Genomic DNA, 27,254 nt, shown 5'->3' with positions numbered 1-27,254 from the left:
ACTGGACAAGGAAATTCATTAAACAGCAAGTGTGAAAAAAACTCTTATTAGAAATACATTCAGGCCTCTGAACAGTTACCAGGAGGTAGGGTAAAAATTACAACTGGAGACAGCATATGAAAAGGGCATATAACTGGCAAGTGAAAAGGGCAATCACATGATAGTCATGGAGGATTTCAATATGCAGGTAGATTGGAGAAGTCAGGTCCAAAGTTCAAAGTAAATTTTATTGTCTAAGTGCAAACTGTATATGTCACTAAGATCCATTTTCCTGCGGGCATACTCAGCAAATCTACAGAATAGTAACAATAAAAGGATCAATGAAGGATCCGCTAAAGTGCAGAAGACAACAAACTGTGAAAGTGCAAATATAAATTGATAGCAGTAAATAATAAGAACATGAAATAACAAGATAAAACGTCATTAAGGTGAGGTCATTGATTGTGCGAACATCTCAATGGATGGGCAAGTGCATGTAGTTACCCGCTTTGCTCAAAAGCCTGTTGATTGTGGTGTAGTAACTGTTCTTGAATCTTGGAGTGCAAGTCCTGACACACGTATCGTTTCATGTAGATGTGCTCAATGGTCAGAAGGGCTTTACCCATGATGTACTGGGCAGAAACAATTATCTTTTGTGGGATTTTCCATTCACAGACATTGATGTTTCTATACCAGTCAATCAGTATACTCCCCGCTACACTGGTTACCAAGTGAAGCAATTTGTAGAATGCCTATAAGATGGATTTCTGGTCAGCTTATAGTTGAGCCCATATGGGAAAAGGCAACTCTGGATTGGGTGTTGTACAATGAACCAGATTAAATCTGGAGATAGAAAAGGTGTGTCAGAAGGGCAATGTCATGATAATCGTTGGAGATTTTAACATGGAAGTGGATTGGGAAAGCCAGGCCAGTACTGGACCTCAAGAGAGAGAATTTGTAGAATGTCTAAGGGATGGCTTTTTAGAACATCTTGTTGCTGAGCCCACTAGGGGATCAACTATACTTAATTGGGTGTTGTGCAATGATCTGGAGGTGATAAGAGAGCTTAAGATGAAGGAGCACTTAGGAAACAATGATCACAATATGACTGAGTTTCACTTTGATATTTGAGAAAGAGAAGCTAAATTCTAATGTGTCAGTATTTCAGTGGAATAAAGGAAATTACAATGGCAGGAGAGGGGAACTGGCCAAAGTTGACTGGAAAAGGACACTAGCAGAAAGGACAGCAGAGCAGCAATGGCTGGAGTTTCTGCAAAAAATGAAGGAAGTGCAAGACATATATATTTCAAATAAGAAGAAATTTTCGAATGGAAGAAGGACACTACCATGGTTGACAAATGAAGTCAGAGCCAAAGTAAAAGCAAAAGAGAGGGCACACAAGGAAGCCAAAGCTAATGGAAAGATAGAGGATTGGGAAGCTTTTAAAAACTTGCAGAAGAAAACTACTAAGCTCATTAGGAAGAAAAAGATGAATTATGAAAGGAAGCTGGCAACTAATATCAAAGAAAATACTAAAAGCATTTTAAAGTGTATAAAGGGTAAAAGAGAGATGAGGGTAGATATAGAACCAATAGAAAATGACGCTGGAGATATTGTAATGAGAGATGCAGAGATGGCAGAGGAACAGAATGCATACTTTGCTTTAGTCTTCACACTGGAAGACATCTGAACTGTACCGGATATTGAAGAGTGTCAAGGAAGTGAAGTATGTGCAGTGAACATTAGGACAGAGAAGGTGCTCAGGAAGCTTAATGGTCTGAATGGGGATAAATCTCCTGGACCTGATGGAATGCACCCTTTGGTTCTGAAGGAAGTAGCTAGAGAGATTGCGGAAGCATTACAATGACCGTTCAAGAATCCATAAATTCTGGCATTGTGCTGGTTGAGTGGAAAATTGCAAATGTAACTCTACTATTTAAGAAGGGTGGGATGCATCAGAAAGGAAACTATAGATCTGTTAGCTTGACATCAGTGGTTGGGAAGTTGTTGGAATCGGTTGTTAGGGATGAGATTACGGTGTACCTGGAGGCGCATGATAAGATAGGCCAAAGCCAGCATGGTTTCCTGAAAGGAAAATCCTGCCTGACAAACCTACTGCAATTTTTTGAGGAAATTACAAGCAGGGTAGACAAAGGAGATGCAGTAGATGTGCTGTATTTGGATTTTCAAAAGGCCTTTGACAAGGTACTGCACATGTGGCTGCTGAGCAAGATAAGAGCCCATAGAATTACAGGGAAGTTACTAACATGGGTGGGGCATTGGCTGATCAGCAAAATACAGAGAATGGGAATAAAGGGATCCTATTTTGACTGGCTGCCGGTTACCAGTGGAGTTCCACAGGGGTCATTGTTGGGACTGTTGCTTTTTGCAATGTATGTCAATGATTCGGATGATGGGATTAATGGATTTGTGGCTAAATTTTCCAATGATACAAAGGTAGGAGGAGGAGTGGGTAATATTGAGCAATAGAGAGCCTGCAGAGAGACTTAGATAGGTTAGGGGAATGGGTAAAGAAATCGTGAATAAAACACAATGTTAGAAAGTGTATGGTCATGCACTTTGGTGGAAGAAATTAACGGGCAGACTATTATTTAGATGGGGAGAGAATTCAAAATGCAGAGATGCAAAGGGACTTGGGAGTCCTTGTGCAGGATACCCAAAAGGTTAACCTCTAGGTTGAGTTGGTGGTGCAGAAGGTGAAATCAGTGTTAGCATTCATTTCTAGAGGTATAGAATATAAGAACAGGGCTGAGATGTTAAGGGTCTATAAGGCACTTGTGAGACCACACTTGGAGTATTGTGTGCAGTTTTGGGCTCCTTATTTTAGAAAGGATATAATGACATTGGAGAGGGTTCAGAGAGATTCACGAAAATGATACCAGGAATGAAAGGGTTAATGTATGATAAATGTCTGGCAGCTCTTGTGCTGTATTCCCTGGAGTTCAGGAGAATGGGGGGGGGTGGTGGGATCTCATAGAAACATTCCAAATGTTAAAAGGCCTGAATGGATTAGATATGGCAAAGCTGTTTCCCATGGTAGGGGAGTCTAGGACAAGAGGGCATAACTTCAGGATTGAAGGACATCCATTTATAACAGATGTGGAGAAATTAATTTAGTCATAAGGTGGTAAATCTGTGGAATTTGTTGCCATGAGCAGCTATGGAGGCCAAGTCATTGGGTGCATTTAAGGCAGAGATAGATAGATTCTTGATTAGCCAGGGCATCAAAGGGTATGGGAGAAGGCAGGGGAGTTGGGATGACTGGAAGAATTGGATCAGCTCATAAATGAATGGCGGAGCAGACTTGATGGGCCAAATGGCCTACTTCTGCTCCTGTATCTTATGGTCTTATGGTTTTATTAAATCAGCGAGCATAAAGTAAAGACAGTGATCATAAAATGATATAAAGTTGATTGGAAGAGGACAGTAGCAGGTATGATGTCAGAACAGCAATGGCTGTAGCTTCTGGGATTAATTCAAAAGGTTCACGATAGATTCATCACAAAGAAGAAAAAGTATTCTACAAGAAGGATGAGGCTGACGAGGGAAATGAAATACAGCTTAAAAGCAAAAGAGATGGCATTTAATATAGCAACAAAAATAAGGTAATGTTAGAGGAATATTAGAGGATTTAAAAACTAACAGAAGGCTACTAAAAAAGAAAAAAGGAGAGAAATGGTAAAGTATGAGAGTAAGCTAGAAAATCAGATACCAAAAGATTTTTCAGATGTGTATGGAGTAAAATAGAGGAGAGTGGATGTCTGACAGCTGGAGAATGACACTGGAGAGTTGTAACGGGGGGGGGGGGGCGGAAATTAGTAAATGGTGGATGAACCTAATAAATACTTTGCCTCAGTCTTCACTGTGAACGGCACTAGAGTATTCAAAAACTTTGTGATTTTCATGGGGCAGAAGTAAGTTTAGTTGATACTATTGAGGAGAAGATGCTTAGGAAGCTGAAAAGTCTGAAGGTAGATAAGTCACACGAAGAAGACAAACTGTACCCCAGAGTTTTTTGAGAGGTTGTTGAAGAGATTACAGAGGCAGTAGTAGTGATCTTTCAAGAATCACTAACTTTGGGAAGGGTTCCAGACATCTAGAAAGTGGCAAATGTCACTTCACTATTAAGAAGGGATGGAGAGAAAAGACAGGGAATTAAAGGGCAGTTAACCTGACATCAGTAGTTGGTAAGATGTTGGATTCCATTATAAGAATGAGGTTTTGGATACTTGGTGTTCCATAATAAAATAGGCCAATGTTTGCATGGTTTCCTTATGGGGTAATCTTCCCTGACAAATCTGTTGGAATTCTTTGGGGAAATAACAGGCAAGATAGACAAAATCAGTGGATGGTGTTTAATTGATTTTCAGAAGACCTTTGACAAGGTGCCATGCATGAGGCTGCTACACAAGATAAATGTCCATGGTATTTCAGGAAAGATGCTAGTATGGATAGAATATTAGCTGACTGGCAGGAGGCAAAGTGTGGGAATAAAGGGGGTCCTTTCTGGGTTTGCTGGTTGCCTGCCAGTAATTAGTGGTATTGGCCGATTATATGTCAGTATAATGGAAATGACGCCTTTGTGGCCTGGTTTGTAGATGATGCAAAGACAGATGGATGGGCAGGTAGCGTTGAGGAAGCAGATAGGCTGCAAAAGGATTTAGCCCGATTAGGAGAATGGGCAGAGAAGTAGCAGATGGAACACCAGTGTCTGGAAGTGTACAGTCATGCACTTGGCAGAAGGAATAAAGCAGAGACTACACAACACGCACAACATGCTGGAGGAACTCAGCAGGCCAGGCAGCATCTGTGGAAGCGAACAGTCAATGTTTCAGGCCGAGACCCTTCATCAGGATGTCAGGAAGCAGAGACTATGTTCTAAACAAGGAGAACATGCAGAATTCAAAGGTGCAAAGGGACTTAAGAGCCCTCATTTAAAATTCCCTAAAGGTTAACTTACATGTTAGAAGTCAGGAGTAAAGAAAGGAAATCCAGCAATAGCATTCATTTTAAGTGGATGAGAATATAAAAGCAGAGATGTAATGCTGAGGATTTATAAGACATTGGTCAGATTGCACTTGGAGTACTGTGAGCAGTTTTTGGCCTCTCATCAAAGAAAAGATGTGCTAGCATAGGAGGGGTTACAAACGAGGTTTACAAGAATGATCCTGAGAATGAAAGTGTTTAATGTATGAGGAGCATTTGATGGCTCTGTACCTGTACCTGTACTCACTGAAGTTTGGAAGAACGAGGGAGGATCTCACTGAAATTTATTGAATTCTGAAAATCTTTGGTGGAGTGGATGTGTAGAGAAATGTTCATGTAATGGGGGAGTCTAGGACAAGAGGTTACAGTCTCAGAATGCAAGGGTATCCCTTTATAATAGAGATAAGGAGGGATTTCTTCAAATGCAGTGTGATGAATCTGTGCAATTCTTTTCAAGGCAGCTGTGGATGCCAAGTCATTGGGTGTATTTAAAGCAGAAGTTGGTGGGTTCTTGAATAGTAACGGTGTCAAAGGGCATGGAGAGAAAGTAGGATAGTGGGGTTGAGATAGATAATTATACCCATGATGGATTGGGGGGGAATAAGACTCTATGGGCTGATTGGGCCTAATTTTGCTCCTACATCCTATGGTCTTATGGACTTGCATTCTGTGATCTATAGTAGTAAAATTCACAAAGGAAAGGCCTTTACTATCGTGCAAAATTTTTTTGTCCTCATGCTGCAGGGTTTTGCAATGACTGAATCTTGAATAAAACAATCATTCATGCACTTTTCAATTTAATGCACCATTATTTCCTGTCAGTCATTATAGTTTAATTAGCTATTTATTTTTCTATCTATTTCTTCTCTTCTAAGTGGTTTGTGAGTATGTCTATTTACATAGTCTTTTGTGTATATAGAGTTCTCTTAGACACATTCACTGAGACGTATTCTTCTTGTGGTATTTAGATTAAGAGCGTCAGGAGCCCTCAGACGTGCTGCGGTACTTCTAGAGCTCCTGTGTGCAAAATTCTATGTAAATGCCCCCAAAATGAGGAATACTGTTCGTGCATTTTTGCCTTGAATATTAAGGTGACACATAAACAATTGTATATAATTATGGAAAACATTTTCTACTATATCATGACTTTAGCAAGAGTGCAATAAATAGAAGTTGGCAAATTTATAGAAGTAAATCTGCAGAAATTTCCAGCAAAGCAGGCAGCATTTGCCATCTAAAGAACAGAATTGTAAACTTCATTTTTCTTTCCATATGCTGCCAGACATTTTTTGTTTTAATTTCAGATTTCTAACATCTGCAGATTATTGTTCCTGCAGAATAGGCTGCTGATTTGCAATGACATGTCTTAACACTTTACACACAGATATGCTTCCCGCTGTTGTGTTTACAGAAAAGAAATATCTTTATTAATATCCATAAACAAGATGGTAGCAGCAGAGACCTTTTCTGCGATGTAAAGGGGAAATATAACAATGTGACTATTAATAGCATGACAGAGTATTCCTTCTGGGATAAGAGATCTCAGCTACTTGGAATCCAAGCATAACACACATCTCAGAGCCTCTGTTGTAAATATGTGTACAAAAACTAGGATTTCCTTTATAACTCAATAGCTCTGAGTCAAAGTGGCAGGATGTTACATTTCACAGAAAAAAACTAATTTTAAAAGTCTTTTGAGGACTATAAGTTCCACAACTAAGAAAATTTCTTCACGGTAATTAATTACATGTTGAAATGAATAATAACATTGGTGTGGAAATACCTTAACTCCAAAGTCACCACAAATTCTCTGTTACCTCCCAAAAAGCCTAACACCAGAACGAGAAAATTCAGACTCTTATTCTCTTTAATTACTCAGATTATAGTTACACCAAATTTAGTGTGCATGCTTACCATTAAGTCCTGTCATGTGTAATTGGAAACATGGCTAATTGAGAGTCAAGAGCCTCTGATCATAGCTGACTATAGTCATTATAGAGAATAGAGGTGTTAGGGAAATGAATGAAGATACTTCCAAATATATACAGTTGTGAAATTGTTATTAGCATTACGGAAAACTGTTCGTGAGTTTTATTATTAAATTATTTTTCATCTACATTTTGATGATTTTGTTTTAATTATATATTATTTTGATTTTTTTTCCCATTCAAAGTTATTTCATCCAATTGTTCAATTCTACTTATTGATTGATAGACCATAAGTAAATTGCTGTCACAAGACAAACCTGCACATTTTAATTAAACAAATCTGCCTCTTTTTTCAGAATTACTATGCATAACATTTCTAGGCGACTGTAGCATTGAAATTCAATAAGCCATACCAAAGATCTATTAGAAAGATAGTCCTCTCTAACAATTTAAAACACAAGAATAGCAACGAAAGTCTATTTATACAATTCCAAAATTTTGAAAAAGTGAGGGTGAACTGATAAATTGTGCATAAAATAAAAATGACTATCTCCTTTCTTTTAAGGAAGACCTATATTCGGTGATAAATGTCTGTCCCTTTGGTTTGACACCAGAGTAACTTTCTGCACTTGTGTATCTGAATTTGCCATTTAAAGAACTGATGGGTTCAGCTTAACTAATAGTCACTACAAAATAACCATCAACTACACCAGACACTCTGGCATTAACTGCTGCTGTTTTTGCTCACTGTAATGACATTACTCATTTAATAATAGCTGCAAACACATGAATGTAACTGCCGTGACAAGAAACCAATTGTATACATGAAAATGTTGGGAAGTCATGATGCAAGGATTTGTCATTTACAAAATCAGAATGAAGCCTCAGCAAATGGGGTCAAATTAAAATGTTTTACAACAAGGATCAGTTAACTGGTATTTTTTAAAGTACATCGAGTCGCTTATTCACAGATCAACAATAATCATGTTCTTTTATTATTTATCTTTACTTAAATCTCCCCTTCTTAAATATTTTCTTCTTTCCTCATTATGTCTCCCTAATATCAGTCTACCAAAGAGAAAGTGAGTATCAATAGACAATAGGTGCAGGAGTAGGCCATTCGGCCCTTCAAGCCAGCACCACCATTCAATGTGATCATGGCTGATCATCCACAATCAGTACCCCGTTCCTGCCCTCTCCCCATATCCCTTGACCCCGCTAGCTTTAAGAGCTCTATCTAATTCTTCATTGAAAGCATCCAGGGAATTGGCCTCCACTGCCTTCTGAGGCAGACCATTCCATAGATCCACAACTCTCTGGGTGAAAAAGTTTTTCCTGTACTCTGTTCAAAATGGCCTACCCCTTTTTCTTAAACTGTGGCCTCTGGTTCTGGACTCCCCCAACATCAGGAACATGTTTCCTACCTCTAGCGTGTCCAATCCCTTAATAATCTTAAATGTTTCAATCAGATCCCCTCTCATCCTTCTAAATTCCGGTGTATACAAACCCAGTCGCTCCAATCTTTCAACATATGACAGTCCCACCATCCCAGGAATCAACCTTGTGAATCTACGCTGCACTCCTTCAATAGCAAGAATGTCCTTCCTCAAATTTGAAGACCAAAACTGAACACAATACTCCAGGTGTGGTCTCACCAGGGCCCTGTACAACTGTAGAAGGACCTCTTTGCTCTTATACTCAACACCCCTTGTTATGAAGGCCAACATGCCATTAGCTTTCTTCACTGCCTACTGTACCTGCATGCTTATTTTCAGTGACTGATGAACAAGGACACCTAGATCTTGTTGTACTTCCCCTTTTCCTAACTTGACACCATTCAAATAGTAATCTGCCTTCCTGTTCTTGCTTCAAAAATGGATAACCTCACATTTATCCACATTAAACTGCATCTGCCATGCATCTGCCCACTCACTCAACCTGTCCAAGTCACCCTGCATTCTCCTAAAATTCTCCTCATATTTCACACTGCCACCCAGCTTTGTGTCATCTGCAAATTTGCCAATGTTACTTTTAATCCCTTCATCCAAATCATTCGTGTATATTGTAAATAGCTGTGGTCCCAGCACCGAGCCTTGCGGTACCCCACTAATCACTGCCTGCCATTCTGAAAAGGACCCGTTAATCCCTACTCTTTGTTTCCTGTCTGCCAACCAATTTTCTATCCATTTTAATACCCTAACCCCAAAACCATGTGCTCTAATTTTGCCCACTTATCTTCTATGTGGGACCTTATCAAAGGCTTTCTGAAAGTCCAGGTATAATACATCCACTGGCTCTCCCTTGTCCATTTTCATAGTTACATCCTCAAAAAATTCCAGAAGATTAGTTGAGGAAGATTTCCCCTTTGTAAATCCATGCTGACTTGGACCGATCCTGTTACTGCTATCCAAATGTGCCACCATTTCATCTTTTATAATTGACTCCAGCATCTTCCCCACCACTGATGTCAGGCTAACTGGTCCATAATTCCGTTTTCTCTCTCCCTCCTTTCTTAAAAAGTGGGATAACTTTAGCTACCCTCCAATCCTCAGGAACTGATCCTGAATCTATAGAACATTGCAAAATGATTACTAATGTGTCCACAATTTCTAGAGCCACCTCCTTAAGTACCCTGGGATGCAGACCATCAGGCCCTGGGGATTTATCAACCTTCAGTCCCATCAGTCTACCCAACACTATTTTCTGCATAATGTGAATTTCCTTCTGTTCCTTGGTTCACGAGTTCCTCTGGCCACAATTACATCTGGGAGATTGTCTGTGTCTTCCCTAGTGAAGAAAGATCCAAGTACCTGTTCAACTCATCTGCCATTTCCTTGTTCCTGATAATAAATTCACCCATTTCTGCCTTCAAGGGCCCAACTAATTTTTTCTTCTTCACATACCTAAAGAAGCTTATACTATCCTCCTTTATATTTTTGGCTAACTTACCTTCGTACCTCATCTTTTGTCCCTGTATTACCATTTTAGTTATCTTCTGTTGCTCTTTAAAAGTTTCCCGATCCTCTGGCTTCCCACTCATCGTTGCTATGTTATACATCTTTTTTATTTTTATACTGTCCTTGACTTCCCTTGTCAGCCACGGTCACCCCCTACTCCCTTTAGAATCTTTCTTCCTCTTTGGAATGAACTGATCCTGCACCTTCTGTATTATTCCCAGAAATACCTACCGTTGTTGTTCTACTGTCATCCCTGCTAGGGTATCCTTCCAGTTAACTTTGGCTAGTTCCTTCCTTATGGCTCCATAGTCCACTTTGTTCAACTGTAATACTGACACTTCTGATTTTCCCTTCACCCTCTCAAATTGTAGATTAAAACTTATCATATTATGGTCACTGCCTCCTAATGGCTCCTTTACCTCGAGTTCCCTTATCAAATCCGGTTCATTACACAACACTAGATCCACAATTGCCTTCTCCCTGGTAGGCTATTTATTATCTAAGTACAGAACTTACATAATAAATGTAACATGAACGTTGAACACAATCCAACTGAAATCAATTTACTAAATTTTACATTTGGGTGTTAAAATTAAGCACCCACTGCTCTGTACTAATTGGTTATTGGACCTCCTTCAAAAATCATGGGCTGCAAACATCTTTGAAATATACTGGGATCATGAAAAGTTAAGAAATTGATTGTGCCTCCATGCCTTCTCTACCATTTCATAAGATTGTGGCTAGCCTTTTAGTTCTGCATTACTTTCCAGCATCCAAAAATCTACCAATCTTTTTTCTTTACAAAGTCAGGCAGTATCTGAATCTCCATAGCCCTCTTGGGTAGAGATACTCATGGAGTCAGCACCCTCTAGATAAGGAAATTTGTCATCTCGAATGGGAACTTGTTATTTTGATACGGGCTCTTGGTTCCAGACCCAGCAACTAGGGGAAATACCATCCCAATATCTGCCAGTCAGCCTCATAGATATTTTGCTAATTTACCTAATTGGATTATTTTGCTCTCATCTAAGACATATAGAACCAAACTGCCTGACTTCTTTTCACACAATCAACTACAATGCTAATGAACTTTCATGACATTACTTGTATCTTTCCTTACATTGAGAAAGCAGACCTGTGCAGAATTGTCTACATGTTTTCTTGCCACAGTGGTTTGTAACCTACTTTTATTCGGATCTTGTTATTATTTTTTGAGTCCATTGTTGCCACTTTCTTAATATAGATTTCAACATTTCACTATTGCTGACATCAGGCTAACTGGATTATTGTTTCTATTTTTCTCTTTCCCTCCTTTCTTTAATAGTGGAGTTATATTACCTGCTCTTCCTATCTGTGAGAATGGTTCCTAGGATCTGCTCTTGTTAAAAACAATACTATCTTTTTTATTTACATTAATATTTTTGAAATACTCATGTGCTCCAGATGTTTCGGCCCCCACACCTTTCGAACTGTTTCTGTGCCTTCTTCAGTGAAGACATGCAATATATATATGTATAATTTCTTTGTCAGCTCACTATCCCTCAAAACAATTCTTCTGTCCCAGTCTATCAGAGATCAATATTAACATTCTAATTTTCTATTTCATTTTAACGTCTAAGGAAGTACTTTTACATGATTTTAACAATCCTCAGTAGGCTGCTCTCCTAGCTTTTCTTCCTTTGCTGGAGTCTGAATTATTTTTCTATTATTCAGCTTTAGTTTCTCTTTGGCAATAGTTCAAGCCTTTTGCTTTCATTTGATTCTTTCTTTAGCTTCGCCTGCTGGCTAATGGACCACATTTGGGGGATTTTCTTGCCTTGAAGGGACATGTATGATTTGCAAATTACATATTCATTCCTTGAAAGTTAGTCATTCCAACTACCTACTTCCTAATACCATCAGATTTTGCATTATTCATATCTTGACCCTGATTTCAGACTCAAATAAATCACTATCAATCTTTATATAAAATTCTGTCCTATAATAAATATGGTTTTTTAAAAGAGAATAACTGCTATTAACTATGCCATATTACACAATGCAACAGCTAAAATAACCTCCTTTCTAGAGCAGGGTGTTGAGGTATCTCTTTTTAATTTCATAATTTTAGCTTCTATGCTACGATTATTCATTTGATTTGTCCAGTCAATGATTTTAATGTTACACTTTTTAATATATACATCTAAATTCCTGATTTACAGAAAACATTATATTCATGTTATTGTTTGAGAGCCAATAAAGAAATCCAAGAAATGTTTACTATCCCTTCTGTTTCATAGCTTTAAAAAAGAAAATTCCATCAGGTTTTAGTAGCTATGATCCTTTACCTTTGCTGTCTATCCATTTTTTCTTTAATCAGGGCTTCCCCCCCCCCACCCCCCACCCCCGCCTTTTCTATTTTGCCTTTCTCTTCCAATCAAGAATATCCTAGAATATGTTATTCTCAACCTGGGTCATTTAGCTGTCACACAATTAAACTGTTCCAATTGTGAACTTAGTTCACCTATCTCGTTATGAATGCCAATTATATTCAGATGAGGAGCCTTCAGTTTTGGTTTTGTAACATGTTTACATGTTGTGACCCTAATGCAGGAATAACCTCATTTTGTACGCTGCTCCTTCCTGATGGACTCCATTTTGCTAACCTACACTATCACTTTGTACTTTACATTAAAATGTCAAAAATAACCTCCATCAGAAATTCATCTTGTCACGTAAAGCCCCAAGACCAATCTTCCTATTCAATCCACTTGACCCAGCCCATTTCATCGGCAGCCTCCTCCTTCCCTTATACTTCTACCAGTGGCTCATGAGCAGAAGCCAGTCTCTGAGTCTCAATGTCAAACAATGGGCCTGACTAATGCCATGAAAATTGTTACTTAAGTGAAAATAAGACTAAAACACTGCTGATGCTGGAACCCAGAACAAAAAGAACACTGGACGAATACAGTGGTGACTAACGTTTAGTTCAATGTTTCATGTCAATTTTCTGAGAAGGAGCAGGAAAGATTGCTAGCATGTTGTTGTTGAATGGGAGAGATGAACAAAAGGGAGAAGAAAACTAAATAACCTGCATCCAGGCCCTCTCCTCACACAGACTCATCTGTCCACCTAGTTTTCTTCTCCTTTTGTCCACCCCTCCATCTCCTCTTCTCCCCCTTCTCTCAGCTTGTTCCATTGAACCATCGTCCCTCCTCAGCTTGCTCTACCAAACTATGTTTGAGCCTCTCCTCCACCTGGTTCCATTCTATAACCACTCCAGGGTGGTTATCTGTGGTTTGCTTCCAGTTCCTTGTGCTGGTGAAGGCAGGATCAGGGAGATATGGGATCTCAATGCGTGGCTGAGGAGCTGATGCGGCAAGCAGGGTTTTAGATTCTTAGACCACTGGGATCTGTTTTGGGGTAAGGATGAATTGTACAAAGGAGTCGGTTTGCACCTTAACAGGTGGGGGACCAGCATTCTGGCAGGCAGGTTTGCCACTGCTACACGGATGTGTTTAAGCTAATAAGTGGGGAGGGGGCAGGGGAGGAGACAAAGTGGAAATATAAGGATGGAGTTAAAGGGAAAGAGAGAATAAGAAAACTTAAGAGAGACAACAGAATTAAAGGGGCAGAAAGCTCAGGAAGGGTTCGGAGAGTATGGCCAAATGCAAAAGGAATCGATGTGAAAGGTGAGGGGAGTGATGGATTTAAAGTATTATATATGAATGCATGAAGTATAAGAAATGAAGTGGCTGAGCTTGAGGCTCAGTTGGAAATTGGCAAGTATGATGTTGTGGAAATAACAGAGACATGGCTGCAAGAGGACCAGGGCTGGGAAATGAATACTCAAGGGTATACATCCTATCGAAAAGACAGACAGGTGGGCAGAGGGAGTGGGGTGGCTCTGTTGGTGAGGAATTAAATTCAGTCCCTTGTGACGGGCGACATAGAGTCTATGTACAGTACTATAGCAATATATAACTTTGAGATTTGCCTTCTCCAGCCACGAAACAACAAAATACCTCAACCTGTTCATGCGCAAAAGGAAACAAATTGCCCGAATGGCTAGAACATCAAACTCCAAACCCCTCCATCCCATACATTGTTAAACAATAATTTTCAGACTGCTTATAAATACTCTTTTTTGTGCAGCTGAACACATCTGTGAGACCAAAAGAGTTTAAATTCCGCTCATGGAGGGTGACTTCATTATTATTGAAGAAATATAAATGTAATAGCTAGCTTCAGAATATTATGCAATTAAATTGTTGCTCTGATTCACTAATTATACTATAGGTGGTAATCTAGAACATTAGGATTGCTGTTGCTTAAATTATTTATACACTTACCTGGAGGCAACTATTCCAGTAATGACCATGAGATTAGGAAGTCACAAAACTGAATATTTTCAATATAATGTGCATGGAAATTTAGAACAATGAAGGACAATTTATATTCATGAATTACAATATGGCACTTGAATTCCATGGTGCTACAGATTTCTGAAGATGACTATTATGAGCAGTTAATATGACTGAAGCTCCTGAGGGGTTTATTTTTGTTTCTTGATATTTGAGAAATTACATAAATTCATGGAAGAGGTGTTCGCTCCCTAACACCACTTGACAGCTAACTCTGCAAAAATAGCATTTCATGCTTATCCTTCTTATAATTTCCTTGAGGTGGTGACATTCATGATTTAATTGGTCATTAAAGTGCAATGAAGTTGAATACAATAACTCAGAGCATTAAGTACGTATTGTAAAGATACTTGTTAATAATTTCTAATCAAATATTTGCTCAGGAAGTAAGTGATTTAAAGGGTTCACTCTCAATACTTCAGTGTGAAAATTGATTGAGGTGATTGTTTTTCAGACTAATCTTTATATTTGTAGAAAGAATCCTTAATTTTCCTTTGACCCTAAATTTCCCCCATTCCTTAACTTTTTCTCTGTGTCTGTTTAGACATTGAATTCACACATTCTGACTTATCCACGTTGTCAGTCAGTCTAATGTTTATTTTTTAGTTATTAGCTCTCTTTGGTTATGGAGATAAATATTGTCCCAGATGCGATGTGTTGTCATTAGCTCATACTTTCAGCAACTTTGTAGGCACAAAAAAGTTAAACCACTATTGTGCACAAGCAAGGCTAACTGACAGGGTATGCTGTGAGATGGCCCGTGATGTTTAATCATTCCTAACTCATTCTCTGTTTTCTATGAGCAATTCTGTTAGCTTTTAATTGAATTCAGATGTCAAATTTTGGATATTGTGAGTAATCACCAGTGCATAATCAGTCAAAATATTTCTCTTTTGAATCTGTTTCCCATGATTAGTCATTGAATACTCTTGTCTTCAGCTTTTCCTCCTTACATTCTAGACCAGTCTGAGTAACTGAGAGTGGATTCCAAATGCATTAAGGTAGATTGGTTGTGTTCACAGAGCTGTCAGAAAGGCCAATCCCAGCTGAAGGAGGGCAAAGTATATAGACAGCCAATTACTTCAGAGTTTACACTGAAAAGACCTAGAGTATGGAATAGATTAAAATCCCACATTAATCACTGCTTCATAGATAAAACCTACATAGTTAATTACAGCCACATTTCTGCATTGACAGCACAGTATTTCTAATAAGATGAATAAATTGTTATTTTTCCCATTCCACTCGATTAGTCAGAAAACACTGAACTTGCAACTCTTACAGGAAAGTGCATCAAGGTTCCCCATGATATTTTTATTCTACATTGTGTGATGAACACCATCAAATCATAGTTTGTTTCTAATCCTTTCTCCCCATGTGGTGCTTGTACTGACAATGTTTGATAACCTAAGTTTGATCAAGTGTCTGATAACTTGCACCATGCAGAAAGTTACTGGAGAAAGAAATCACAACTGAAATGTGGATTTAATCGTTTTCATGCTTTCAGTTACATGAGCCAGATTATCCTGTTAGTTGGCCAGCATTTTGTCAAGATTTGCCAGCTAAAGGAAGCATGCAGAGACATTGCTAAATCTGCATCGGACCTAATAGCGTTGAGTTGTGAGTTCAGATGCACTGCATGTCTAACCTTTTGCTTTTATCCAAGTGATATCAAATGATCCAGCATGAACCTATTCCATTGCAGAGGGTTGATCATCAGAATGATTTACAGTTCATTTATGTGACGTGACATTTTCCCTTATTTTAATTAATCTTAATGTTTTAAATTAATTTTTTCAAAATGTTTCAAGTAAAATTATTACATTTTACATCCATTTAATTAAATGAATTGTTTGAATAGAAAGTTATGAAAGATTAGAAATAGTTAAAAGAACCGTTTGCAATACAAGCCAACAGGGTACTGTGATGAAACAGCCGCAGATTCTACTACCTGAAGTTTATCCTCCCCTTATAGACTACTTTGCTTTGTGGGATATCTATGGCCTGCGGTTTCACTTCTTTCCTGAGAGCATGACGGATTCGTTTGACAATAGGGAAGGTGCTGGGGTGGACCCTGGGCGATGCATTCTCATTAGGCAGTTGGCAGTTTTCTTTTACCAAATGTGTCTTCCATCTTTGTCAAAGATATTCACCATGGGCTCTCCACTGAAGGTGATTATAGTTATTCATGGGTTATCACCAGTCTCGCCGATTAAAGCGCTGAGGAAGATTGAAATCACCTAGGTGAGTGTGGAATGTGAGTGAGGGCTTGGCACCGTCTACCAGCCTTTTGCTTTTGAATGACATCTCTCCCCTTCAATGCTGTTGGAAGATGGTCCTGAAACAAGGTTTAATCGACATAGTTGTGGATTCGACTCTGTAGTTCATGTTATAATGCACTTCTGGTTCCTGATCTCTCCTTTTTTGTTGCTATTTTGGGCGATTTTGAATTGGGGGTGCAGATAAAAAACACTGAACTGAACTGAATATCCCTGAATACCCCTGGATTCTTTCAATTTTCTGTTTTATATTCTGTGTTTCTCACTCATTCTTGTTGTTGCTGTTTGCATAATTTGTTTACCTTTCTGCGTGGGGAGGGATTGATGTTTTTTCTTTGAAAGGGTTCCATGATTTTGCTTTATTTCATGGCTGTCCATGGGGAAGACAAACCTCAGGGTTGTATACTGCAAGCATACTTTGAAGAGTACTTTGAATCTTTGAATTACAATAAACTGCTTAATAAACGATTGCGCAGAATATACAACACGCACTTTGGCTCATATGGTCTGTAACGGCAAAATGGTTCATCTCTCTCTGCCCTGTGCCTCTTCATGTATGTATCTTTCAAAATGCTTCTAAAATATTGCTATTGTTTTATCACAATTGTATTCATCAATATCATATATTGAATTAATTTTCAACAGCCATAACTTAGAAAACTTATAAAATCTGTTAAACATTACCATTTAAAATTTGAACATGTTTGAAACATTTTGAAAAAGTAAAAAAGCAAGAACATGCTAAAATGCTAAACTTTCAAAATGGTTCAACTGAAGAATGAATGTAACTTATTTGTAATTTGCCTCACTTCCTGGAAGACCCCAGAGTTGTTTCAGGTTCAGTTTTTTTTTTAATTATCACATGTACATAAAAACACACAGTAAAATGTATGATTTGTGTTAACAGTCAACATAACCTGGGGGCAGGCGCAAGTATGGCCACGCAGTCTGGCACCAACATAACATGCCCACAACGCTTGGCAGAACAACACAGAACAGAGCACAAGAAACAACAAAATATCAACAGCAAAACAAGTCCCAGTCCTCCCTCCCAAACCATTATATACAGTCCTCCAACAACAGAACAGATTGTCTTCTGCCTTCAGCTTCACTCCTCCAGTAGACATATTTTTGCAGACATTGGGCTTCGTTGTTGCTCAGAACATTGCACTGTGTCCAAATACAGAGCAGGAGGTCAGATGTGCTATGGTCTGTCTTCTGCCTTGCAGCGTGCTGATGATTGAACTGTGGAAAAGATTTTCTGGTTGCTTTCCTCTGAACTGCCAGTGAGAGTTTTTGTCATTTGGACTGTTCAGTTAATTAAATAATATCCGGAGAAGCAGGAAGAATGTATTTAGGAGGGGCTGATAAGATAATGGAGCACACAGAAAATGGTAGAGAATATGGACAAAATATTTTCTTCTGTTAGACAAGACTTAGCACATAGGATTAGGGATGTCATGCGGAAATTGTATTGATGTACATACAGTTCTAGTCATAAAATTAGAGGAAAGATACAATGGCACCATTTACCAATGCATGTGTTGCCTGGGTCAGAGAGGTTTAATTAAGAAGGAACGTTGGCTAGACTGGTATTACCATCTAGGGATGAAAAAGATAATTGTGAAATTTAAACTGAAATATTAAGACTACAGTCTATACTAGAGAAGAGAGGAGGTTAAGACCTTGAAAGAATTGATTTCAAATGACCTGTAGTAGGGTTAGATAGATATGGACAATATATGATTTTGCCTAGAGTGATAGGAATGTGGAATTCTTAGTCAGGAGGCCTGTGAAGAGATTGGCCAAGGCTGGAAAATTTGATTGTTGGGAATAGGCCTGTTTCAATTGGTATGGGCACATGGACTAAATGGCCTCCTATACCTTATATTTCTAGAATTCTATGTTAAATTATATTTTTGTTATTTTTTAGCCACTAGTTGAAAAGAATATTTTTTTAAGATCATAATCTCTTTTCTCTTCAGGGATAATCAATTTGGTGTCATTTTTAAGAATTATAGCTCCTTTGATGGAACTTTGTAAGGTATTTTATATTGCACAGGTCCCATGAGAGAGAAGTTCTCTCAAAGTAATTCACTGTGATTGATTACCTTGGAAATGTTGGCATAATTGCTGAATCAGAAAACGTATCAGCAAATTATGAAGCACATTGTTCTATAAACAGCAAATTAGAAACAAAAGCTGTGTTGTCTAAATTCAAAGGATAGCAAGTAAACTGACAATCCTTAACCCAATGATGGGTTTCCCCTGAGTGCTTTGGTTTCTCCCAAATTCAGAATTATTGATGGATTAATTGCTTACTCTAAATTACTTTCTAATATAGGTTAATAAGAGAATAAATTGCTGGACTACAGGGAAATACACAGAGGGTTTTAGGACTCAAAAGATTCTTTTGCATGGATCTAAGTGCCAAATGTCCTCTTTCGGTGTCCATAAGACTATAAGACCGTAGGATACAGGAGCAGAATTAGTTCATTTGGCCAATTGATTCTGCTCTGCCATTTCATCATGGCTGATCCAATTTTCCTCTCAGCCCCAATCTCCTGCCTTCTCACTATATGCCCTCACCAATCAAGAATTTATCAACCTCTGCCTTAAATATACGTAAAGGTTTGGCCTCCACAGCTGCCTGTAGCAAGGAATTTCTTAGATTCATGCCACTTCACCTCTTTTCTAAAAGGACACCCCTTTATTCTGAGGCTCTGCCCTCTGGTCCGAGAATCTTCCACCAGAGGAAACATCCTCTCCGCATCTACTCTATTAAGGCCTTTCAACATTTGCTAAGTTTCAATTAGGTCACCCTTCATTCTTCTGAATTTTAGTGGATACAGGTCCAGACCCATTAAACACTCTTCATATGATAAGCAATCCAATCCTGGAATTATTTTCATGAACCTCCATGTCATAAGTAAGTAAGTCATTACTCTTCTTTAAAAACAATCTTAAAGGGAGGTTAGGGCATCTGTTGGTTTTATTTCCATAGAATGGGATTTTCTAAAATATGGCTTGTCTCTTCTTTTTCAATAAAGTGCTATCTGACTTTGGTGCATAGCAATCTTGTCTTTAATCTGACTTGACTGCTAAATTCAGAATATGGTGGATTGGAAGTGCATGAGGACTTCCTGCTGGATGTACTTCGTCTACCATATTAATGAAGGCAAATTTTATTTTGTCTTGGCATAGCTGTAAACAGCCATTATGCACATTCGCTTTGCAAATTAGGAGAGAAACACATGTAAGAGGCTGTCGTATCAAGACTGGCTAGCATTGGGTTTACTGATGGAAAGGTCTTAGCAATACTAGGTTTGTGAGCTGCCAGAAAGTCCATAAAATATAGTTAGCTGAATGTAGAACTCAAGAGTGAGTGCTTCAACTGGCTGCAGACAGACAGACAGACATACTTTATTGATCCCGAGGGAAATTGGGTTTCATTACAGCCGCACCAATCAAGAATAGTGAAGAAATATAGCAATATAAAACCATAACTAAATAATAATAAGCTAATATGTTCTTCTCATGCCTATAATAGATGAACAATCCTATCGTAAGGAGTTTCTTCTTTTATGTTACTGCTAAGGCTAATAAAATGGCTTCTTTGTTATGTTAAAAATAAAAATGCTTCTTTGTTATGTTAACTGGTGTGACAGTGCTTTCTCTTACAATTTGTTTGGGTTATAATTACCGATAACGAGAATTGTATTAATTTGTTAACCAATTGCAATAGCTGTTATTCTTTCTTGTGGGGCGGCGTGAGGGGGTTAGAGGGAGTAGACGCGATGTTGTAAGCTGGGCGATGGAACGGACCCTGAGCGGGGATCCAAGGCCCAGGGGTTTTGGCGAGGAGAGGAGACGAGGACAGATTCGTGTGGTGCGTCTGATCAATCACTGTGGTTAGTCCCAGGCAGTGGGTCGAGGAGGTTGGAGGGGATTGAATAGTGGCAAGAAGACATTGGTAACTGAGCTCCAACGGTTCTGCAGGAAGTGGTTTGGACTTTGATAAGTTTGGCGCCTTTTACTTTTCCTTTTATATTGTATCTCTATTAGGTACATTGTTCCAGTAAGATCTATAAATTATTTAATTATAATTACTTAATCGCATATGGTGTACTGTTGGTTATTTGGCGGGGTGGGGACATCACACAGCATCCACACCAGCTGATTACCCAGTTTGGCGGGGCCGAAGGCTGCTCCCCCTAGGCGGAAGTGAGCTGAGTGAGCCTAAGGCTTTCCAGGGGGCTACGCTATCAAAAGTAATCCTTCCACTTCTAAAAGGTGTCCATGGCTTTAAGTGGATGTGCCATTGAAGGGGGCTCATTGAAATTTCTTACAGGGGGAAACTCCATGAAAAGACAAAGAGTCTATCTTCTAATTAGCCAAGAATTTGCAAATTGTGATATGCAGGTAGATAACATCAATTTCGTTGAGATCATATTCAACCTGAAATGTGACACCAAGTTTCAAAATTCTTGAACAGGTATAGGGGAACCACAAAAACTCTGACAATTGTCAGCAGAATATAATATAAGTTGATGTATTCATGCACTTCATTTACTTGGAGACAATTTACTCATCACTATTAATGTAGAAATGTTTTATCTGTAAAACAATTTGTTTGTAAGAAATGATCTACAAAATATCTAAAGTAGCATATCAGTTTTCTTTCTTGTACCTTCATTGTATTCACACAGGTAACGTATATTGCAGTTCCTTTGACATCTCCTGACTAGTTGGAAGTTTGGTTTGTGTAAATCACAGTAACTTTTTTTTCCACTAATTTTATGATCAACAGAACTAAGAACAAATTAGCTGTAATTTAGCCTAATATGGAAAATAAAATATAAAAAATATGTTTCAATTCTTTTAAGCTCAACTTCTTATTATATCAGAATTTTTATTTTTGGGAGTAATTTTTCAATGTCACCCTTTTCTTCCAAAATATCAGCTTCTTTCTCCATTCTGTAATCCCCCTTTTGGATATGGAACAATATGGAATGTGTAAAGGCTCTTAGTGCATTGTATCCACAGCTCTTTGTAATATGTCACTGCCAAACGATTCTCCTGAACATATTTAAATCCTCTGCTGAAGGGAAATAACCACAGGAAAAAATGTTCAAGGAGAGCTGAAATTTCATCTTTGTCCTCCAAGTTATTGAGTCAAAGTTCTAGGGTTGTAATCCAGGAATAGAATCTACTTTACTGATTTTCTTTACATGCATTCCAAAAATGTTGCCGGCCACACTACATGAACTATTTGATTGCTTATATTTAAAAAATTTAATTCCATCCTAAAACATCTCCTTTCTTAGTTGCTAAAGCAACAAAAAAAAAATGTCTAAAGTAGTGATTGTCTTGAAGAAGAAAAACAATTCTCTTTTAATTTGTAATTTGCCAGCTGCAATCTTTTACTCTAATTTTCCTGACAGTGTCTCACCCGGACCCTATTTGATTGCGCAATGTGTGAGACTAAAACTAAAGGTCATGGGTTAGGGTGAAACGTGAAATATTTACAGGGAACATGAGGGGAAATTTCTTCACTCAGAGGATGGTGAGTGTGTGGAATGAGCTGCCAGCAAAAGCTGTAGATGTGGGTTCACTTTCAACATTTACTACAAGAATATGAAAGGCATAGATAGGGTGGATAGTCAATACCCGTTTCCCAGGGCAACAATAGCAAACAGCAGAGGGCATGGGTACAAAGAAAAGGGAGGGAAGTTTAGGAGAGACATCAGGGGTAAGTTTTTTACACAGAGGGTGCTGAGTGCCTGGAATGACTTGCCAGGGATGGTGGTGGAGGCTAAAACATCAGGGGTATTTAAGAGCCTCTTGGACAGGCACATGGATGAAAGAAAAACGGAGGGTTATGGGGTAGTATGGGTTTAGTACTTTTTTTTTAGGATTATATGGATCAGCACAACATGGAGGGCTGAAGGGCCTGTACAGTGCTGTAGTGTTCTATGGTTCTATTTAATATAAATTTGGATAGATACATGGATGGGAAAGGTATAGACAGCTATGGTCTGGGTGCAGGTCGATGGGACTAGGCAGGTTAGTAGTTTCTGTGCTGTGGTGTTCTATGACTCTATGACTTATATTTATATCACCTCAAACTCAAGTAATCTTTCATTAGTAATGCTAATATGTTGCACTAATTCTGCTTTTCAGCATTTCAATATCTAGATCATGTGTGTCTGCCAATCTGAATGTTTCCTTTTCTAATGAAAATGCTTTCAGTTTTGTGAATCTGTCATTTTACAATTTTATAACTTGATATATTCAAGGGACTTTCAGGTTTTATTGATTAATTGGCAGGTAACTGACCTCTTCTTGAAACTGCATTGAAGACTGGTGAAGAAAAGTAAACATAATAAACGGTCAGCTAACTGATCTTTCAAGTCCATTGAACCTCCTTCCATGATCTGGATAAATTTACTTCTCAAGTTGACTGTTTTTGGACATTATGAATTCAATCATTCGTGCAAACACATAAACTGCTTAGACATATCATTGATAATCAAAAGAATGGGTATCAAATAGTTTTACTGAGTGCCTGGCAACTACTTAGTCTTAATAGCAACAAATCAACTGGCAGCTCTGGTTGCACCAAGATAATGCTTGGTTGGTGTCTGAAAGGAAGATGTATGGGTTCTGCAAATATTTGAAGTGTGTCTTTATGGCAGTTCACCTGCCCATTGCTGCTGTTATTACCTGAGATTCAATTTCCAATGTATTATTCCATCTGGCTTTGTCAAAAGGACAGGAATCATTGTTTGTCATTCATCACCTGATATATCTCATACTTGTGTTTTTCCTTTAATTACTATCTATAATCTGCTAGCAAACATCTACTCACTACAATTTTGCAATTAAGTATGGAGTTTGGTGCCTTTTTACAGACTGGTTTACAGTCGAACAGTTTTTCTCTTTCTCCTTTTGGTACCAGTCAAGCACAATACATTTGATAGACGTGAGAAATTCCACACATGTTGGAACTCCAAAGTAACACACACAAAATGCTGGAGGAACTCAGCAGGTCAGGCAGCATCTATGGAAATGAATAAATAGTTGACATTTCAATCTGATACCCTTCTTCAGGACTGGAAAGGAAGAGGGAAGATGCCAGAATGAAAAATGGGGGAGGGGAAGGGGTCTATCTTGAAGGTGATAGGTGAAGCCAGTTGGGTAGCACAGATAAAGGGCTGGAGAGGAAAGTGGATCAGAGGAGAAAGGGAAGGAGGAGGGGACCCAGTGGAAGGTGTAAGGCAGATGAGAAGGGGGAAGAAGATATTTTGTCTGTCTGAAAATAAGAATGGTACAAATTATTTGCAAAACTACTGCTTCTTCTGAGAATATCTGTCACATTTGATAATGACTTACTTTTGTTCTAGCTCTTTACAAATCTAGTGTAAGGACATCAGCCTCCGTTAATTTGGTGTTTCCTCTCCACAAATGTTACACGCACCACATCTAAAAACAACATATCCTTCTGTAAATATTAAAGATAAAAACTAATCAGTATTCCAGGTGTAGCCTTACGAAAGACCAACATTAAGACCATTGCATTTATATTATTCTAGGCCAATATTCTCATCCATGCTTCTTGCATGATGCCAAGCTAATCTCTTTGACCACCACCCTTCATTAGTTTCACAACACTTAAATAGCTTCTCATTCTCTTCACTTTACCAAACCTGAAAGGCAAAAATATACTGGCTAAGGCTAAGAAATATGATCGTGCAGGACTGGTTATTTCAACGCTGTATTTTTAAAATGCACTTTGGATGATGTAAAGCGTTAATGCTTAGAACTGAGTCAAGAGCTGGGGAATGTTAAGGGGAGACTTATTGGAGGGTGGAGGATAAAAATTATGTCTGGGACAATATGAATCAATTTTTCCAACCAATGCTCCAAAGGAAAAGCAAATTTTAGCAATGTCCCTCAGCATTCTGATTGAGTTTCCAGAGTGACACATTGACTGAGATTTGTTTGTTATCATGTCCCACACTGTCTCTATATACTTTTTCAATCCTTTGCACTACATAATTGAATATCTAGGCTGTCACGTTATGCCTCATTCAGCTTTGTAGCTTTGACTGAAGCGACCTTTATTTCTTGTTTGCAATCAACTATTACATGGAATTTTATCTTCCATTGCATCTATCAGTGTTTCAGCAGCTTCATTCTGAAAATGTGCAGTCATTTGCAGTAGTGCAAAATGGGTTTTGTGAACCACACATCTCTGTACTATGTATGGAATTCATTCTGACCAACACTGTTTTTATGTCTTTTACATTCTATGATCTAGAAAATATGCTTCGAACTTACATTAAATCAGTGTAGTAAATCACATCCAAATGCTATTTCTAAAAATAGTTTTCTCTTCTAGTTTATTATGTGTATGCACCACAAAACTTCACAGTTATGTTTTTAATTCTAGGTTCATCCCATAAAGACAAAGCTCATTGTATTTCTGTCTGCAAAAACAAGGTAATCATATAACACTAGTAACAGAATACTGATTCTTAAAGATGTAATGTTACTCTTCAGATGTAGAATAATCTTCAAAATGAAGATCTGAAGTCCAGAGAAATTGTAGTTTATGTAAGTTGAGCATTCAAAAATATAGCTTTGATTTTCTTTTCCTTCGTCTATATGTGATATTGTTGTTTATTACGCATAACTATACAAAACCAATGTTAGAATGGACAAAGTTTAATTAAAATCCCAGGGATATGAATTACAATGTTGTACTATATTAACCATTTGGTATGCCTTCTCTAATTTTTTTCACTTTCAGCAGTTTGATTGATCTGGATTAACATAAATGCATATAGGGAAACATGCCAACGTATAAATTGACTGCATCTGTTTGACTGCAATGTTAACAATTGTCAGGATGTCATGCTTATTAGTGTGGTTCCTGATTTTCATTGGCGGCTGGGTTATTCAATTCTCTGCACATAATGACCATTCTGCTGAAAGCATTCCATAAAATATTACCAGCAAATATTTTTTTTCTGGAGCTGTCTCCTATGAAGTGTAACTTTGAATGATTTTGCTGGTAATAGGTTGAATAAAAAATTAAAATATAGGGAATATATTAATCAGATCTATATATATGTCTGCTAAATGTTGTACTGCTGATGCAGAGATTAAGGCACTTTAGAATCCACTGTGAATTGCATAATAGTAATTTAATTCATTCTCATCATATTTCCAGAATCATGGTCTAAATTGTGGCACCATATGAGCCTAATAACAAAATCTAAAAAAGAACTGTGCAATATAAATGATCCTGCAATGCCTGCAAATGTCCATTTTAAGACCATCACATTTTTTTTGCTTTATAAAGAAGATGATTGAAAACTATTGTCTTGGGATGCAGACAAACTATGAAACCAAATTTGTACAGAGCATGAATGTTGATATTTTCAACTGTGATAATGTTGAAACATATTTAAAGTACATTTCTTTTAGCTGATTTGACTACACAGGAACTGAAGTTGCATGGGAATAAATGAGAAAATATTGGAAACATTGAGCATGTCAGGCAGTATCTGTACAATGAGAAGTTTTATTAGATTCTGAAACATTAAGTCTAATTCACCTTCCACAAATACTGCCTGAACTGTTGGTGCTTCCAGCATTTTCTGCTTTTAACTTCAGATTTCTGGTATCTGCTGTAATTTTGATATTTTTGATGGATAAAGTTTTTATTAAGGTACCTTGTGACTTTGATGTGCTATTAGAACTAAACTATATGGACTTTGATCTGGTTGAACTCAACTGAACCAACAGCTGGATGTATCAATCTTTGAAAAGTCACTGTGATCAATCAGTAACCTTAAAGATGGCATTAACCATTTTCAAGCCTTCTGTACAATAATAATGGTTGCTGCTATTGACTAGTAGTGTTCGATGTTGGATCTGCTACTTTTCACATTTCATGTTAATGATCTGGATGATTTTCTGGCAAAGTTTCTGAACAATACGAAGATAAGTGGAAGGACATGCAGTGTTGGGGAAGCAAGGTATCTGCAGAAAGACTTGTCATATCGATACAGGGTTACCGGCAGGATTCTTGTAGCATGGAGAAACAGAGGGATCATGGGATTCATGTTCACAGATCCCTCAAAGTTACCACGCAAATATATAGGTTTGTTAAGAAGGTGTATACTGTGTTCACCATCATTAGCTGAGCGATAGAGTTTATGAGCCTTGAGGAAATGTGGCAGCTCTATGAAACCCTGGTTAGACCACACATAGAGTATTGTGTTCTGATCTGGTCGCCTCATTATGGGAAGGATGTAGCTTAAGAGAGGGTGCAGAGGAGATTTATCAGGATCCTGCCTGGATTAGAAAGCAGGACTTGTGCAGATAGGTTGAGTGAGCCAGGACTTTTCTCTTTGGAGCAAGGAAGTTAAGAGTTGAGTTGATAGAGGTGAACAAAATGATAAGAGGCATAAATTGAGTCAATAGTCAGAGACTTTTTTTCCTCAGGACAGTGATTGCTAATACCAGGGGCCATAACTTTTAGGTAATTAGAGGAAAGTATAGGGTGGATGTCAGAGTTAAATTTTTTACAGAGTGGCGGGTGCATGGAACATTCTGCCAGGGGTGGTGGTAGAGACAAATACATTAGGGACGTTTAAGAAGCTCTTAGATAGGCACATGGATGATATA

This window comes from Hypanus sabinus, chromosome 2 (assembly GCF_030144855.1).
Source record: "Hypanus sabinus isolate sHypSab1 chromosome 2, sHypSab1.hap1, whole genome shotgun sequence".
NCBI classification, from domain to species: Eukaryota; Metazoa; Chordata; class Chondrichthyes; order Myliobatiformes; family Dasyatidae; genus Hypanus; species Hypanus sabinus.
Note: the sequence above shows the minus strand (reverse complement) of the source record.